At 35.8% G+C, this 19172-nt stretch overlaps 1 protein-coding gene across 1 annotated transcript in view; it reads left to right on the forward strand.

Annotated features, from left to right (window-relative positions):
- The first annotated feature begins 572 nt into the window (after positions 1-572).
- LOC120772988 overlaps positions 573-19172 on the forward strand; it is a 111226-nt gene continuing 92626 nt past the window's right edge. The window contains exon 1 of the transcript XR_005705118.1: positions 573-1034. The gene's annotated coding sequence lies outside the window, so the exon portion shown is untranslated. The remainder of the gene's footprint in view (positions 1035-19172) is intronic.

Here is a 19172-nt window from a genome sequence, read left to right on the forward strand (position 1 = left end):
CAATTCCACCTTAATAAAATCAGTTTACATATATGTATGTTTGTATTTTAAAATGGTTCTTCACATAGCCATTATTTTTTGTCCATTTTTCTCCGAATCATAAGACCAGAAGTCTTACAGAATTAAAAAAAAAAATTAAATATGTACCGCCAAAGACATCAATATATGAGAATACCAAAAATTCTGATCAGATATGATTTTAGGCACCAACATCATTTTGATTTTATTTTTTACAGCGCTATTAAAATGCATCATCGAAAAGAATAATATGTAATCAAGTTTTTAATTTAAACTATAAAATAATTATATTATATTATATTAGTATAACTAAAGAATTACCAACACACCCTTATGCTAAATGCATTTTTATGCGTACCCTAATTAACACTCAACTCAGCCAGAGAACATTAAACGTTCTCTGAGTCAGCACAGTCCGCTATGCCCAAAAACTCAACAGGCGGCCGCAGCAGAGACCATGCAAAAACATACACTGCATAACTACACTGCCGACAGTTATTTTTCATTGAGTAAACAAAAGCACGTGCAAAGCAATTAGAAGTGAAAATGTGTTAATAAAATGTGAATAATATAACTAATTATAAAAGTTTTATAATAAATTAGTTCAAGAAATATAATTCAGTGGTTAAAAAGTGAAAGCTGTGAAATAATCTCAATGCAATAAATGAGAGTGAACTGTGAAGATAAAGTGTGTATAAAATTATGTCAAATGCAAGTTTTCTGGTGGCTTATTGAAAATTCAGTTGTAAAAGGAGTAAATATAGTGTAATAGTGAAATGTAATAAATGCAATATGTGTATGTGAAGTGTTGTGCAAATTCTACGTTTATTTGTGAGGAGTAAATACAGTTGTTTGTGCATAAAAATAAGTTCATTTCCACTTCTTGCCGCAAAGTGCTGTTGAAGTGAAAAAATAAATCTTTACAAAAGTAAACTTAAAGTTTAATCTTAATTTAGTGTGTTTTTGTGTTAATGAAATTAAAAAATTTGTAAAATGGAGCTGAATTCTAAACAAAGGTGAGTAATATTATTATAAAAATTAATTTAGGGAAAATAATTTATTTCAAAATATTAGAAAATAGCAACAGTAAAAATAATAGAATTATCAGATAATACTTTTTATCAGCCTCAGCAGACCTTTGCTTTTTATCATTTAAAATATTAAGGTATTAATTTTAAGTGCCAGTTTATTTCAAAATTTGTGCGAGAATTACGAGATGATGAGACACCACTTAAGGTGTAGAGGTTGAAGAAATCTTTATGCGGAGAAAATTTTAAAAGAGAGCGATCACCTCTACAAAATGACAAATTGAAATATAGTACAGTTAGAAGTACGAAATTTCATTACAATCTTACATAGGTTAGATTAGTCCGGCAGGCTTTTGAGCCAATTTTGAAGACACCAGATGGAGTTCTGTTACGAAGTTCATAAGGAGTAGTCATTCTTTAGGATCATATTATTAAAGTTTAAGGAATTTTTGCTGCTGTTTGCAAAAAACATGTTCATGTTAAATATACATCGAAAAGATGAAGAAAATCACCAAAGCCGAGATTACCCTGCTGGCTGATTTCCGGTTCGAAGGGATTAAAACGTGTGTAAATAAGCCAAGACTAATGAGAAACCACATTTCGACGAAATGAACCTTCGCAAATACATCTTACCAGTTCCTCAAACAATTTCTGGTAAGCTTTCATATGTTACATTTAAAAAGTGTTCGTACATTCACGGCCACTGCATGACCAATCAGAGTTCTATACATTTCAACAAAGAACTCAGCGTTACCTTTGCTTATAAATGTGCCGGATACAAATAGCTGTGCAGTTGAAGTTATTAAATTGATTTGAATTAAAATTCTCAGGCAACGCTCTAAACCTTGGACGTCGAATAGACTAACAACCTTTTTGACTCACATATATCGAGAGTAATGCTTTGAATTTTGGTTCTCAAAGACTCATATGCTCATTAACAAACATTCTCCAATTCTTATAACACACAGTGAGAAGTATAAGTAATAGAGGATTGTTAAAAAAAGTAAATAAATTCTCTATATTGCTTCGGGAAAGTTTTTATCAGTTTGGAGATATTTTTCTGAAGTCACATGATTGTTGAGAATCATGGTAGTGATTCAACAATTCTTCCCTTCCTCATAGATGGCTTAAATTCAGACCTCAGATCAGCAAATGAATCGAGGCCCATTGATATATCACTCACAGTTATACAATATAACGTATACCAAATCAATTAACGGCTTAAGGTCTATAATTTACTGTGTCGAAGCTTAGTTCTTTGTTGACACAGTTCATTTAACCACCCAATAGGTTAAATATAATTATAAAATATTTTCAGAACTGACTACTATTTTCGTGAATTGACCAAAAACCTTATAACTATAAATACATATACAAATCGCACTTTGAAATACTTGTGTTTAGTCCAAGCGATAATCGAAACCATAGAGTTTAGAAAGCAACAAAACACCCAACACACGCACTTAATTGTTGGGGAAATTGAGTCAACTCTCATGGAAATTCGCATTCACTACACTTTGGTACAAATCGTATACGTAACGGAAGTTGCGCGGGCCAACAATCGGCTTGTTGTCAACATTCATAACAAGGACGAGTGTACTCTTTGGCAAAGCAAACATATAAAAATTGTTGTGGATGTATTTAAAGTCAATTTACATATACTTATAGGGTTTATTTAAAATATACTTATACTTGAAAGTTGCATCCCTACACATATGCTAATCATTAAAACGGCAGCTTGAGAAAATTTTATTTAAGACTATAATTACAGTTTAAAAATAACATCTCATGAATCATTACCGCAACAGATTTTTACAGAAATAAATACGAACTTAAACCGCGTGAACATCCAAAGCTCCGCAGCTAATGCCGTGAAAAAATCTCGTAATCAAACCCGCTTGAAAAGAAGAGAACCACCAGCTTTCTAAAGACATACATATGTACATATTAGCAAAAAGACTCAAGAGCTTGTTTGGTTTAAAATACTTTTAAGATTTTATTACTGATTTTTGATCAGTCTCCATGAGTTTCATTAAAACAGCCTTTTTTTTTAGTAATTTTTCGAATTTCTTATTTTTACAAACATACACTATTAACAAAGGAATTCTGAAATTTTTGGGAAAAATATTTCAAACTCGGCCATTTCGACGGAAAAAACGTGCGCCCGCGTTGATGGGATAACTCCTTGCACGATCATCTAAGGTGAAAAATACTATTGTTTTTAATGTTTTAATGTTTTAGTCAAAACCTTCACTTAGAACTAGGACGAAGGAAAAAAATTAAAATTGGATTTTTGGCAGACATTTTTATAAAAAAATAAAAACTTCAGCGAAAATTTTGCGAATTTTTTTTTAAACAGTTGTAATCGAAAAAACAAATTCTTCGTCGAAGTTTTTAAGAATTGTATTTCAAAGACTTGTATAAAATTTCATAAAGATCGGTTGTGCCGTTCTCGAGAAATCTTGCCAACCGATTTTAAAAGCGCAATTTCGAAAAAACCTGTTTAAAGACGGCGCACTTAGCCTAGCTAGCCACGAGCGCACATGTTCTCAAGGCTGTATCTCCGAAACTCACGATCACTCGGATCAACTTAGAAATTTTCGAAAAGTATTGTAGAATTTAATAGGACAATAAAAAACAATCGGTTTTTTGAAACCCCATGTAACCCCTTAACTTATTAGGGTCGGCCATGCCCACTTTTAAAAATGTTCAAACCTCCTCTTTAAAGTGATTTATTATGTCAAATTTGAATTCTATATCTTAGTTTGCGGCTTAGTTATGGCTATTTATTCGTATCGAAGTAAAGACGCGTTGTGGGCGTGGCATCTACGAACTTTTCCTTACTCTTTTGTCGAGTTTCATCAAGTTATCTTAATTTTTACTCAGGTAACAACTTGCATGGATAGACAGACACCCGGATTTTAACTTTTCTCCTCATTCGGATCATTGAAAGCTGTTTCAACATTTATAGTTTTCGATATTTAAAAGGCACCATATAAGGTCAGTCTATTTAGACATTTACAAAACTTTTGTATATATAACAACTCAATAAGAAACTTTACCATGGCTTTTAATAACCAAAGTCGTTTAAATCGTTTGGCTTTATACAAAAATGAATTGAGCACTTGCGGTCTGAGTACTGTAAATACTACTGCATGATACTAACTATCTTTTTGTATATCCGTCAAATCTTGATCCTCTGGTACTCCTCCTCCCTTGAACTGCCCCCTTCGAAACTCGTCCTCATGGAACTCTATTTTTTTAAGATTTTTGTAGTAAAAATAAACTCATACTTCGAAAACACCATTGAGGAACTAAAGATCTAAAATGTTGGTCTTAATTGCGGGTCAAGCTTTGTTTTTACTTTCAAAAGCTCTTGCACCCAGTCGGTGAACAGCTAAACCAGTTTTGTTAGCTTCAAATTGTTCTTAAAACCTGCCTCTTAACTAGTTAGATGTGAAGGTTGGTGTCTTCAGCTTTAAATAAATGTAAATAACATATATATAATACATATATATTTTAGGGAGTCTTAAGTGTTTAATAGAGATGAACTACCGTCTACCCTCAGCGCGGACTCTGTATAATAGTATGGAGGCATTATTAGAAGATATAACAGTCCTATTTCAAGAAGTAAAGAAATTTTCATCTAAGTGTGATTTCATAACATCCCCTTAACCACAGCTCCTTAGAGTAAACTTTCAACTTGAACTCAGTTCATTGAAAAAGAAAACTCCCTCCAACCCTCCTACAATAAAATATTAAATTTCTCCATCACTTCCAATCAGGTAATCGCAGGGGCGTGCGCTTTCAAAGTCAGAGCCAACTTGGTGACGCGCATCATTTGCTCAGCTTAACACGCTTCACCGCTAAATATCCCCATATCTGTGGTTTATTATACCATAATTAACATTATGCACATTTTCGTTTAATAAATACCCAGCGCTATACATAATCTGCTTTGTAGCGGCGTCCACCACCGCACCGCACCGCAACTCAACCGAAGACGAGCTGTAAACAGACAGACGCTGGCAACCGCAAAAGCGTAAGCTGCTGTTTATAAGCAAACAAGCCAAGCGTTTGAGCTGGCTGCCAGTGTGTGAGTGTAGAGACTGCTTTGGAGTGCCAATTTGAATATGATTTCGGAATTTTAAACTATACTTTGAGATGAAAGACAACGCTATTACTCACAAACATACATACATGTTTGCGTACTTTCCCTGCCTCGTATATATGCATATACTCACATATACTATATGTATGTATATATCCAATAGTATAGTAAAGTTGAGAAATTCAACGTTTTCGTAGTAAGCTAGGAAGCAAGGCTTGTTGTTGGTGGTGTGGCAGTGCCGCTTTTCACCCCCACCAAACCGCATGCCGCCGCCGCGCAGTCGGAAAAGTTCAATGAGGTGTTAAACCATAATTTGCACACCAACACATTTGCATTTTTCGCCTTTGTTCTACGTTTATAACACAAGCCTTAAAACGCATACTCACACACACACACGTACACCCACACATTTATATATGCATGTATATATGAAGATATGTATTTAAATACATTGGGTTCAAGCGTAATGCTTTTGAAGTATGCTTTCGCTCAGCGTTTTCAACGCTGGCGCTTAATTCCTCTGTCTCGGTTGGTATGTGTTTGTGTGTTCGCTAATTTCATTTGTCGAATATTCCGATGCAGCTCTGCAGTTCTGTGGAGTTTATTAAATGCTAACGTCGAAATTTCAAAGTATAATTTTCAATTCTGCGGCATCGTGCATGCGATATTGTCTGCGCTCACTCCCACAGAACCTAGAATTTTCATGTTTTATTATTTTTAGTTTTTTTTCCCCGAAAAACTACGCTATTTCCCAGCTACAGCGCAGTGATGAAGTACGTTGTATATATCTATATATAGAGTATATATATATTATATATAAGTACAGACACACTCGCTTTGTTTGCGCAAAATAAGTTAACTTTTCCCCCCAGTGCCATCGCTCAGTTGCTCACATGCTCGTAGACACTCGAGCAGCGAACAGAAACAAAAGTGAAAACGCTTAAAATTATGCAATAATAAAAAGGTGAAACTCTGGCAAATGTGTTGCATTAAAAATGACGCGCTTGAGTATAAATTTTAGCGCGCAAAGCATTCGTCGCGCTGAATGCATCCCATATACCCAATAGGAATATTTGAGGATGGTGTCTGAGCTGGAACTTTTTTTATAACCGAAACAAGGTATAGTTAGTTTGTGGCCTTCAGATACTTTGTCTTGCCCTCGGCACAACACATGACGTATGACACAGTAGCATTGTCCTGTTAGAATAGACAGTCCCACTTCGCTTCATATTAACGGCATTGTATTGAAGAAGACAAACGGGAGGGAATCACCTTGTCTACAACCTCGATATTGGAGAGACACTTCCCGATTTTGAAGAGCTGATAATAGTCTCAACGTCATTCCAAATATTCGTATGCGTCTCGAAGGGATACCAAGTTTGGACATATGTAATACTAAGAAGGCTTATCCCGCGATAATTAGCGCAGACTGCAGGATCTCCCTTCTTGTGGATGGGTCAGGGTAAAATATCCGGTGTTGTTACTTGCTGACAGTCTTCCCCCACGCCGCTTCAAAGCACAGCGGATCAAATCAATTCACAAAGCCCTGCCAATTGTGGAATGGACCTACTAACCAACTTGGTAGGGTCCGAGGCCCATCTTAGACCTCGTCCGGCAACGGGTTGCAATGCAACTCCATATTTAACTGATAAAGTGTGAATTCGTCCCGTATTCTAGTTTTAATCACAACCACTACGATACTCCCCGATAACCAGTCCGCATGAGCAGGTTGAAGCAAACTCCAAGCGCTTTTGATCCCCGTGGTACCAAAATTAATTCTCCGGTCAGACCTCTTAGCCGAAGCTACTACCAGTTGACTGCTCTGGACAGCGGTTGGACACCATACACACATAACACAAACACAAGAAGCTAACCCTAATACCCACTTCACGTGCAAAGGACCCTAACAGTTCGGCATTCCGACTAGTGGAATGCCACGGTACATTTATACTCCAATGATTGAGTGTGTATTCATCTAAATTAATTTGGAACATGCGCTTTTCCGGCTCCTCTCTGCCGGCTTCAAACAACTTAGCTGATAATTCATTCCCCCGTGGAGTTCTTAAGCCGCCTGTTTTCACCTCGTCTTGGTCGAGTGGTGGGAGAACAATGTCATTGTAGATTGTTAGTGCGGGTTCTTCTTCATCTCTCGCAGCTCTGCTTTTGCCATCTAGCAATTTTGGGAAGGGGGTCTTCAAAAATGTACGCTAGGCGCTTGTTTTCAGGTTTCCATTCCGATCTTTAAAAAGTCAGCCCCAAGCTTGAAACCAATTGCTCGCTACCTTAACTTCTTATAAAATAATGAAACGGAAGGCTGTAACCACATTCCTTAAATTGCCCGCCCTCAGATAGAGTTTCTTTTCTCACAAGGCAGTTGAAATCAAAAAATTTCTGCGTCTGTGTTTGTGGCCACCGCAGTGTATGTGTATCTTTTATTCATATCTATAAAAATTAATCGCCGGAAAATTTTCTTCTATTCAACAAGGTATGCTAATTGTGGCCACGGATGAGCTGATGCTGTCGGAAATGGCATTAAGAGCAACACCACAAAAAGCGAAAAGGTTGGGGTTGTTGGTTGGCGGCTGCAATCGTTGGGGGGAATTAGAAAAGTTGTGTAATTTATGCTCCTGTGGTTGCTGGTGTATTTGTTTTTGCAATTGTTAAAAACTGTAACTGTTGAAAAATTGACGATGTTGAGGCAGTAACGCAAATATTTAAATTTTTACAGTGTGGGAAATATTTAAAGATTCGGAAAAATGAAAGTGTATTTTTGTTAATGTCCAAATATTGTAAAATAGAAGAATTATTAAATAATAAAAGAGCTCAAAATTATTTGTAAAATACAGGGTGCATTATATGATGCCTCACAATATATTTGGTTTACATTTTGAACACATACATATATTCGTGCAGTACCCAGTTTGATTGACCACAACAAATTTGGCTGTTTTTGCCAGCATTTTCCATAACTTTTTCTAGCATCATTTGTAGGAAAGCCATATTTTCGAAAATGATCTGAAGATTGTTAGCGTTCTCTCTTTTTGTCAAAAAAAAAAAAAAACAAGATAGAGTGAGTCAAATCTAAAGATTGATGCAGCCATATGCCAACGTTTTTTGACTACAGTCATCCAGGCACTATATTACAACAAGTTTGCAATATCCTTCGTGTTAGTTGAATTTCATGTGGTAACAAATCTAAATAGCGTTTCCTAAGCAAACGACTGATGGATACTGACAATAATCTACTGGAAAGTCAAATTCAGTTCAGAAGAGAGTTCCTTCTAACAAAATTCGGCACCAAACGCTATAGTGTTACCAGATAATGGCTGTTGGCTCCCACACTATTTCAACTACATTACATTTGTACTGAATTGAAGTTTTCAAAACATGTCTAACTAATTCCTTAGTAGACATTTATTCAATATTTCTAAGCCGATATAAAAATGACGTCCTTTATCCACTCAACAAAACTGCAAAAATTCTTGAAAAAATTAAATATAAGGTAAATCTTGAACTTTATAAAAGAGTTCCTGTTCGTGATATAACCTGAAAATTGTATCTTACTCATAACCAAAAAAGGTGTTAACTTCGGTTGACCAACCTTCTTCTTTTTCTTGGTTGAAAACTTGATTTTGATCGTTCAGTTGGGATAACAGCTTTCAGATGTAGGAATACAATTTGTAAAGTTTTTTCGTTGTTTTGAACAATAATATATGTCTATTCGTGAATATATCCCATCAAGTCAGAAAGTTTTTTTAGAAGATCTACATATATTTTTATCGTTCAGTTTGTATTAGATTTACAAGCTGCAGTTGTTCCTACTGTATAATTTCTACATACATTTCTGCTTTGTCTTGGATAACAATTCATGTAGAATTTCGCGAATATATTACTTTAAGAACCCAAATTTTCCAAACAAGAACTTTATTTTGCTTGTTTTGTTTGTATCTCAGCTTCGGAGGCTCCGTAAAATGATAGTCTCTTTTGAAAAAAATGACATGTGTAAAATTTCAGACTGATATCTCAAAAGAGTTGGGGCTAGTATGCATATATACAGACACAAACAGACGGATATAGCTTAATCGACTCAGCTCATCATACCACATAACATATCTAACAGGTGAATTAAAACGTCCTTGGCTCACCACAGTAAAACAAATTTTTTTTTTGGCAAAATTCTTTTTGTTTTTATTCAACCTAGTTCTCTTCAATGATTATAGCGACCTTCCAACTTTTCGATACCATATTTGCAGTACGATTTATTCTTTGCTTCAAAATAGGCCTCAGTTTCGGCGACCACCTATTTAGTAGACGAAAATTTCTTTACAAGGAGCATTCTCTTGATATCTAAAAACACGAAATAGTCACTGAGGGTCAGATATAGAAAATACGGTGGATGCGATGGTGGATTTTTATCATAATTTTCACTGCCTCTTGACAAGGCGTATTGTCTTAGAGATTTCGTCCTTCAAACGGTCCAATAATAGTCGCTGTTGACGGTTGTTCCTTTTTCCAGGTAGTCAACTAAAATTATTCCCCCAACACTCCCTTTAAACAAAGCTTTTTCATACCCAAACATTTGCGAATGATATGATGTACACTTTCAGTTGATATCATTAGAGTGCCTGCTATGTAGAATAGCTTCACTTCATCCGAATTTTTTTGTTTGTTGACTTTTTTGATGTTTCGCCTTCATCGTCTTGGGTACCTCATTTCAGCTCGTTCAAACTTCAAACTGAGCAAACCAATTTTTAACGGTTTATTTTTTGACGCAGAATTTAAATAATTTTTATTAGTCTGCAATTGTATTTTTCCCCTTCAGAAATCAATATTTTATCAAAACGCGAAATTCCTTTTTTGCTTTTTTTTCCTCAATAACAGAAGTTGCTTTACTGAAATTGATATAATTAACAAACTGATGATCTGACAGCTGTCAAATTTATATACGCACTTTTTGAAGGTTAGGGCTAACCAAAAATGTTATGAATTGAATTCTAGTAGTGCCATCTATGTGTTAGGACGGGGACTTTTCAATTGGCCTGTTATATATTTCAAAGGGTCTTTAATTTACAATGTACGCTGCTTAGATTATTAAAATAGTTTCATGTTTGGTATATGTACATAAAACCGTCTATAATCTGTAAACCTGGATAGTGCGCATGGTCCTCGATGATCCAAAAATTTAAAAAATTTAAGGTTAGGTCTGTCTAGAGTCCTGAAACGGTATTAATCTCACAATTTTTTCTATGAGGAAGAAAAAGAGAACAAATTGATTTTGTTCAGGATTTATTGATCATGTCTTGGCGAGTTAAAAACAAATTGTTTTGAAATTTTAGAACGAAATGGCTTCTGCGTAACATTATCGGCTGGTTCAGTTCAGTTTCATGAAAAACGTTTTTAAAATTTCACGTGATGGAGCTGACTGAACCAAATGCTTCGATAGTACAGTACATTGGATAAGAAAAAAATTTGTTTTCCACTAGTCTACCATTTGAATAATGTTTCTTACAACCAAAAGTGTGCAAAAATTTAGTTCTGCTCTCATCTTTATTACATTTATCCGAACAAAATATAACATTGAAGGTCCATATGACCCATCAGGATTATCGTGGTATTAAGCCACAAACTTCCACTCGTTTACGCGCAGTGTACAGCGCAGCCTCCAATTGGCCCCATGTGCAGTGGCAATCTTACAACAACAAATACAAACCGAACAGCATCAACATAACCACCGACGACAATAAGAATTACTCACCTCGACCACCATTGTGGCATTAATATACAGAGTAATGTTATAAAAATCAACTACCCCACATAACTAGCGCCAGCGCGCCAACTTAGAGCTTGAATGCGCGCATTTAAAATGTTGAGTGAAAAAGCGATGAAACAAGAGGACAAAGACGAAAAAAGATTCATTTTAATTTTTCACTTGGATGAGTGCGAAATTAAGTCATTAAATAACAGTGTTCGCGTTCGAGCATTAAAGCATTGTGCCGTGGCGAGCATTATGCCATAACTGCCAGCTCGACTGACACCGAGGCAGCGACTGAAGACAGCAACAATAGCAACAATAACGCCGGCGATTGTGGCAATATGCGTTTGTCTGCCGCGCAAGAACAAATGATTTTAATATCATATGCTTGGGATGTTGTTGTTGTACATAACGATGCGTAACGCAACAGCCAAGGCTAATAAGTCGCCCCACCATCGAATTACTTTGCCGCCTCCTGTTGCCACACAACTGCAATTATACCGTTAAAGTAGTGTGCGTGTGGATGTGTGGCGGTAATCTATGCATGTATGTGTGTGTGTGCGTGCTTGTGAAAATGGTTATGTGTTGTATGATGAATATTTGACAGCTCAAATGGCTTCATTAGCATTACCTTTCGCCCCCAAGCGCTTCGTTTTGGTCGCCATTTACTTTGCATATAAATGGGCGTGTCATAAGTTGGTTTTTCGAATCACCATAATTATGGTGAAAGCGGATTTGTTTTTATGATGTGGTCTTAGCTAGATATGAAGGAATCATTAAAAGTAGATAGGCTAAATTAATTTGGCTGACAACACGCATTTGCCAGAAAAAATTCTGATTCAGAAAACCTCCCCAAAAATTTGCCAAATACTGTTCCCTCTGATGCTTTAAACGAATTGTGAAAAAAAGCGCCAGAAAGTACAGAAAAGTTCGTATAATACAATATTAATAAAAAAAACTGCAGGAAAATGTTCTACGGATCATTCAATAGGTTTCGAGCCGGCGCTTTTTTTTGAAGATCATCTCTCTTCAAAGATTGGCCGCCGCTATGTCTCGGCTGATCCATCCGTAGGGTTCAATTTTCGATAACTGGTTCGTCTACTGGCGAATAACACGCGTGATGTTTTGCTCCAAAGTCTGAATTAAAGCGAGATTGTCTGCATAGACTTTAGACTTTACATATCCTCACAGGAAAAAGTCAAATGGTGTCATATCACATGATTTTTGTGACCAATCAAGTGAGCCAAAACGTGAAATCATCTACCCACCGAAGTATTCTCTCAATAAATCTACTAATTGATGCGATTTGTGGGAAGTGGCGCCGACTTGCTAAAACCAAATGCCGCCGAGATCACCAACTTCAATTTGAGGCATCAAATATTCGGTTATCATGGCGAGATAACGGTCGCCATTGACGGTAACTTTCTCACCGGCATCATTTGTGAAGAAATATGGGCGATGATTCCACCGAGCCACAAATCATATCAAACCGTTATTTTTTCTGGATGAAATGGCAGCTCTTGAACCTCTTTAGGTTGCTCTTTGTCTCAAATGCGACAATTTTGTTTGTTTACATACCCATTGAGTTAAAAACAAAATTTGGCTCGAAAACGTTGGATCTTCTTGGAACTTTTCAAGAGCTCATAGAGGGAAGTGATGCCGCTTGTGATTGTCGAGCCGCTTCAGTTCTTGCACAAGCTGTATTTCGGTTTCAAATTAAGGTCTTGACGTAAAATTCGCCAAGTCGTTCCTTACGTCAGTCCGAGTTGCTACGAAAAGCGCCGAATCGACTTTCCACGGTATTCGTGTACACTTCCAGCTACGGTCGCTATAGTTTTTTCACCGCATTCTGGAAGTGACCTATTCGAATATTATACTATGTGCGGACCGACATTGAAAACATTTGAAAACACATTTGTATGTTGTGGAGTCTAAGTCGTTCGGACCGACAATGTGTGTTTCGCTGAGTTTTCCCTAACAACTATCAATAGCGGCATTCTCTTGCTCTTGCAAGATTGCACGATGACATAAAATGCTAAAATCCTATACCGAAATATGCAAAGCCAAGAGAGCACCAATTGCAGAATCTAGTGATATATGACGGCACGAAAATAAAAGTGGATTTTGGTCTGACATATTTATAGCCATTGCAAATGATTTTCTGCGTGTGTTTGTTGTTGTACCGTTGCACCAACAGGAAAATTTTGCAATTTCTGCACCGTGAAAGGTTTTGCAAGAGCAAGAGAATCCCCTAATATGAGAATATCAAGCGAAAGCTGTTTTTGTATATGGAATGTAAACAAATATCAAGTGACAAATTAGGGCCGGCAAAATATGTCTTCCAAAAACATCGATTAAACTAGAGCAGGCACCGATTATAATGAATGGAATGTAAGTTTTCAAGTAGTTTTCAGCGAAAACTGTGTTTTCGTTTGACAGATTTCATATGGACGAAAACACAAGTTTTCCTGCGAAAACCAGTTTTTCCCACGAAAACATGTTTTCGTTGTCGGTCCGAACATAGTATTAGGTGATGGTGTTGCAATAAATACACTCAGTAGGCTGATTATGTTGACCATGAGTAGCGCGAATTTTCGTAATAAAATTGATCGATTTGTAAATGTTGTTCAGGCATATACTAAACAAAAACAACTACAACTAAACTTGACAGCTTGACATGACTCACGCATGATCTCTCAAAAGAAGGTTATTGGTCTAGGGGGATCACCCTTTAGTTTAATATCCAAATACAACTATGTATTCAATTTCATTCCGATATCACAAAAAGCGACGAAAAAAATTGTATGATCCTTAGAAAATTTCGCCTTAAAAAGCGCCGGTTCGAAACCGAGTTTAGATCCACAGTCTTTTAAGAAAAGTGTTTCAAAATATTTTATAGAACATTTCTCGCATATGCGAATTTGCCCTTTTTGGCTTCCTGTAAATCGACCCGCTCTACTATATATATTATATGCATTGATCAAAGCGAAATTCCAACTTTTTTATATAATTTTGGCAGTATGTTTTGTCTTTTGTTTTATAAATATCCTTCTACCCACGATTATTCTCGTGAGGTCTCAGTATCGATGTAGCCAAACTCGAAAAAATGGTTAATGCGAACAAGAACAATCCCAATCGAGAAATTTTACATAGTTTTCGTTGATTTGTAACGCGATAAATATACGTATAGATTTATTAATTCACGTTGTACGCTTTCCTTCCATATTGTTGAAATGTCAACTATCTCGTAGAACTTCATTTTACAACCAATAAAAATATTTTTTGGCATTTTTCGATATTTTCACCTGTAACGTAATATCTTTTATAGAACATAGTTCTATTATATTTGTCTAAAAATTTTCTCCTTTTGTTTACTTTCCTATTCTCTTGGTCCTTAGATGTAATTGTTTAGAGCTCGTTAAAATAAAATAAAATCTCCACTGATCTTTCATGTGAACATTTACAAAAGAATAATTTTAAAGGCTTACATGGGTTTCCTAGGGTAAAACACCGCCTGGTTTTCAAACATCTTTTCTCAGAGAAAAAACTAAATATTTCATTAGAATTTTTTATTGTGACAAATACACACTATTCACAAAGAAACTCTAAAATTTTTGGAAAAATATTTTAAACTCGGCCATTACAGCGCCAGTTACTGTGATCTCTCGGAAAAAAGATGCCCCCGCGTTGGCAGCATAACTCTTTACACAGTCATCTAACGGTCATTATTTTTAAGGATTGTATCTCAAAGACCTTTGCAAAATTTGATGAGGATCGGTTGAGTAGTTCCCGAGAAATCTTTCAAACTGACTTTAAAAACACAGTTTCGAGAAAAACGCGTTTGAAAACGGCGCACTTAGCCTAGCTAACTTCGAGTGCAAAAGTTCTCAAGGCTGTGTCTCCGAAACTATGTATTACTCAGATCAACTTGAAGACTTAGCACAATATTCTAGAAGTGTTGTAGAATTTAATAAGACAATAATTTCTTTTAAGCCCGTAAACCCATGTAACCTAATAGTCTATTCTTTGTACCCTGAACAGGGTATAGTATATTAAATTTCCCACGAAGCTTGCAACACCCAAAAGGAAACATCACAGACGAGCTGAGTTAATAAGCCATGTCTGTCTGTCTCTATATACATATGTATATCCGTTTTTGAGATATCGATCTGCAATTCAGCAGATGAGGAGCAGATCTTTTCTCCCCAAAAAATTGATCCTTTGTAGGATTCGATGATATCGGACCTATACCTGCTATACAAAATGGTCGATCAAAGCCAAAACCTGGCATGAAAAACTTTTTCATTTGTCGATATACATATGTATTTACGAAATTTGGATTTACTGCTTTAGGTAGAGGTATAATCTCTCAGGAAATTGTGAATAGCTATAGCTGCATTACAAACTGATCGATCAAAATGCAACTCTTGTATGAGCAGCCTTTTTATTTGACAAGAGTTCTTTATCAAGTTTCGCATGTCTTATTGCCCAAAGTAAAGCTATAATCTCCGCACAAATTGCTCAAATTGGACCACTTTAGCATATGTGTCCATACAAGCTAATCGTTAAACATCAAGTTTCTGTTTCTCTTTTTTGCATTAGTGAAGGGTATTCATTTTGCTAAATCTTGTTCAGAAAGTTAATAAGTGTGGCAACACCTTTGATGTATAATTTAAATTAAAAATTGCGAGAGTAGTTTTTTTATGCATTCACAAAAAAGCATAATATATTAAACCCGTTGTATATCTTCAAAATATATTTTGTAACAGCTGGTAACTCAATAAAACATATTATTTTCTAATATTTATTAAACTACTCCTATGGCTTTGTAAAACTTTTTATAAATCAAAAATAATAATTAAAAACAAACAAAATTTTGTTTTGCTATTTTCCAATTGAATAACCGTTGAATATATGGAATAAAGTATATATGTTAACCTTTTTCAATAGCCTTGGGTAGAAATATAGGATGCTAATTTTTAGGTTTAAAATTTTCAGGAGGGATAGCAGTCAAACCAGCTGACAAAGAAAGCAAAACTTTAACACTTATGCTCATCTTACTTTCCTTATTTTTTATAAACTGATTGATATTGGAAAAAGTGATAATTGCGAGGGTAATATTGTTTATCCAAGATTCTCCTCAGGCCTATAATTTAACACGGTTATTTGTAGTTTTTGGATTATAAAATTTATTAATTTAATATTTTATTAAACTCACTTAACTTATTATAACTTTACATTTAGTTTTTGGTTTATTAAGTTCACATTTTTCACAACTTATTCTAACTTCAATTGTCAGGCAGCGGCTTGTCTGCCACTTCTGACTACTTCTGTACTTCTGTCCCAAGAATGATTCTTGCTACTATGCCCGACTATAGAGTTCGAATATTGTTCAAGTGTTGTTGGAATTGAGCATATGTTCGTGTAGTTTTTGGGCAGAGGTGCATTTAAAAGACACGTCCGCTACGTGTGGACCTTTGACCCACAGGTTCCATTCCCACATGTATATATTTCTTATTATACGAAATTTTGTGAGTTTTTTTGTGCAAGATAAAAATAAAAATCCCAAACTCTTGAATATTCGAATTTGGCACATAAACTTTAAGGTCATGAAAAAAAGCTATCAAGATGAAAGTTGTAGATCCTTTCATTACCTGCAACTTGGCTGTACAACTTTTTATCAATAAAGTAGATATATGTATGTAAACGATCAGTTTGACAAGTTAAGTCGATTTAGCCGTGTCCGCTAGTCAATCCCCAATGCTGTATATATACAAACATTCCCTCAGCTTTCGAGGCATTGATCTAAAATTTTGCGCTCGTTCTTCTCTCACTAATTGTAATTTGTCGGAACAGCCGATATAGAACCACTATTGTATACAATAGCTGCCATACAAACTACAAGATCAAAACCAACTGTTGTTTTCGAAAAATACAAAATTCCGCAACTGAGCGAGCAAAGCTTTATATTTATGAGGAATTAATACGAGTACGTATTTATCATATACATACATACATACATACATATTATACGCACCTCTAGTTTGGTCTTTGTGAGAGGGCTTCACTGTAAGTGCAAAAAATAAAACAGAAAAAAAAAGCTGAAGAGCATAAATGCACAGGCAAATATCGCTTCAACAGATTGCATTGCATTTTCACACTCGATTACCTCGAGCGAAGGGCTTACCGAACGGCTGGCTGGGGTTGACGAGCGACGCACTGCCGCCAATGCTTGAATGCCTGCACGTGCTCAATATGCGCTTGCATAGAATTACCGCTAACACTTTTGCACTTCAAAAACAAAACCCGCACACACGAAAACAAAAATAAAATATGTAAACAAAACAAATAAATACAACAGCAATGTGAGTGCATGCACAACAAAGCCGGCTATAACTGCGGGCCACGGCGTATGAGTAACACAAATGCGTAAATAAATACACGCAGCGCTGCAAATCGATTTTCTCCTGTTATGAAAGGCTGAGGTATGGTATTATATTGCGTTCTTTCTGCAAATTCCTTTTGTTTAACATTTTTTATATTTTTAAAATGTTTTTTGTTCTAACTTTGGTATTATAATGTTATTAGGGGTTACTCTATGGCATCAAAAATCGCCTCCTGACACTCCCACAAAAACAATGAATGAAAAACAAATAGAAACTGCGTTTGGCTAAAAAGTGAAAGTAACGAACGCATGCCAAACTGCTTGTCTAGCTGCTTATGTGGCGCACACGTGATGCGTGCCACACACAAACAAATATATGCTTATGCATGTTTATCGGTAGAAATGCTTTTGAACCCTTGAATTTCACTTTTCTCAATGCCTCACAGCATTCCTGCTGCACTACACTTCACTTCACTTCATATTATCAACAATTTCGAATTATTCAAACTGTGTTCAATTGCTCTGTGGCACACATACTTATATACATATCTACATGGCAACGCACACAATAATGAAAATGTTTTGTTTGCTAAAAAATTCCAAACGTTCCATTGCGACGCAATCACCAGGAAAAGTGCAAATACACACAGTGCACATAGTATGCATACTCACACATACACACGCTTAAAGCTGAGTGTAGCTGCTTTACAGGCATTTACCCGCAGGCGGTCCCAACTACATACCCAAACACTCTGGGCTCACAATCACCACACTCGCCAGTAATTCTCAGACTCACATGTGTGCAGAGGTATTTGCCTCACACCCGGTCGCACATCTTACACCCTCATTCGGCACTTGCCAAGCTTTAATGTGTTTCTGAATGCATTGATTTCGGTTTGTTCATATAAATTTTGGTTTTTGTCTGGCTTGGGGAATGCCTTCCGCTTGGTTGGTAATAATTTTTAAATCTATACAATTCAATAAAGTTTTATTACTGCAAAAGTATGCAATTTTCGATTCGAACTCACATTCATTGATTCATTTTCATATTGCCATTATTTGGCTCTAAATCGGTGAGTTGGCATGCAGTCAGGCATTTGGGCATTCAATTGGACAATTGGCTTTCAGGTTGCAGCTCAGCACAACTTGTGGAAATACAAGAAAGTTATACATATATTTCAAATACTCATAGGTAGCCAATTGAATTTGTTCGTTAAAGCAGACTTGGTGCTTTAGATGTGATGAAGAGAAAACTTTGTTGCTGGCGTGTTCAATAATTTGTCTTTGACTGTCGTTAGGCGCTTTGTTGTGTGCAAAATTTATGAATTTGAAGTGACACACACATTTACTGAAAGCACTTTTACTTTAATTTTTTTCTGAAAAATACTTACAAATAAAGTTTCGAATAGGTTACAATTGTCAATAATTTGGCTTACAAGAAATATTTCGTATGATTATATGTCTAAATCGGCCTTTTATAAATACTAAACAACACGAGTAATCGAGTTTTTAGTAGAAAATTCGCTCTTCGAAGTAAGAAGGTGAAAGGTTATGAGTATCTATGTATATTAGCTGAAGGCAACTGTGTGGTTTGTCGCAAGGGTACTAAGAAGTAAGACTTTATATGTTTCTCAGGTTTTGAGCATTCTTTAAGTGGTTCCAAGACTCAGGAATGTTATAGAGTTATTAGTAATCTAGATTGAACAAGCTGATACAACTTTCGTTATCAATGTTTATCAGCTATTTCCGATTCACCTAGTCATAAAAATATATATTATAGTTTTAGCCGGAGTACATGTTTTGAATGAAACACTTTTCATAAGCATTTGTTGGGATGGCCTTAGCAAATTTAGTTTTATCTCTTCGATGGACTGAAAA

Source organism: Bactrocera tryoni, chromosome 3, assembly GCF_016617805.1.
Source record: "Bactrocera tryoni isolate S06 chromosome 3, CSIRO_BtryS06_freeze2, whole genome shotgun sequence".
Taxonomy (NCBI): domain Eukaryota; kingdom Metazoa; phylum Arthropoda; class Insecta; order Diptera; family Tephritidae; genus Bactrocera; species Bactrocera tryoni.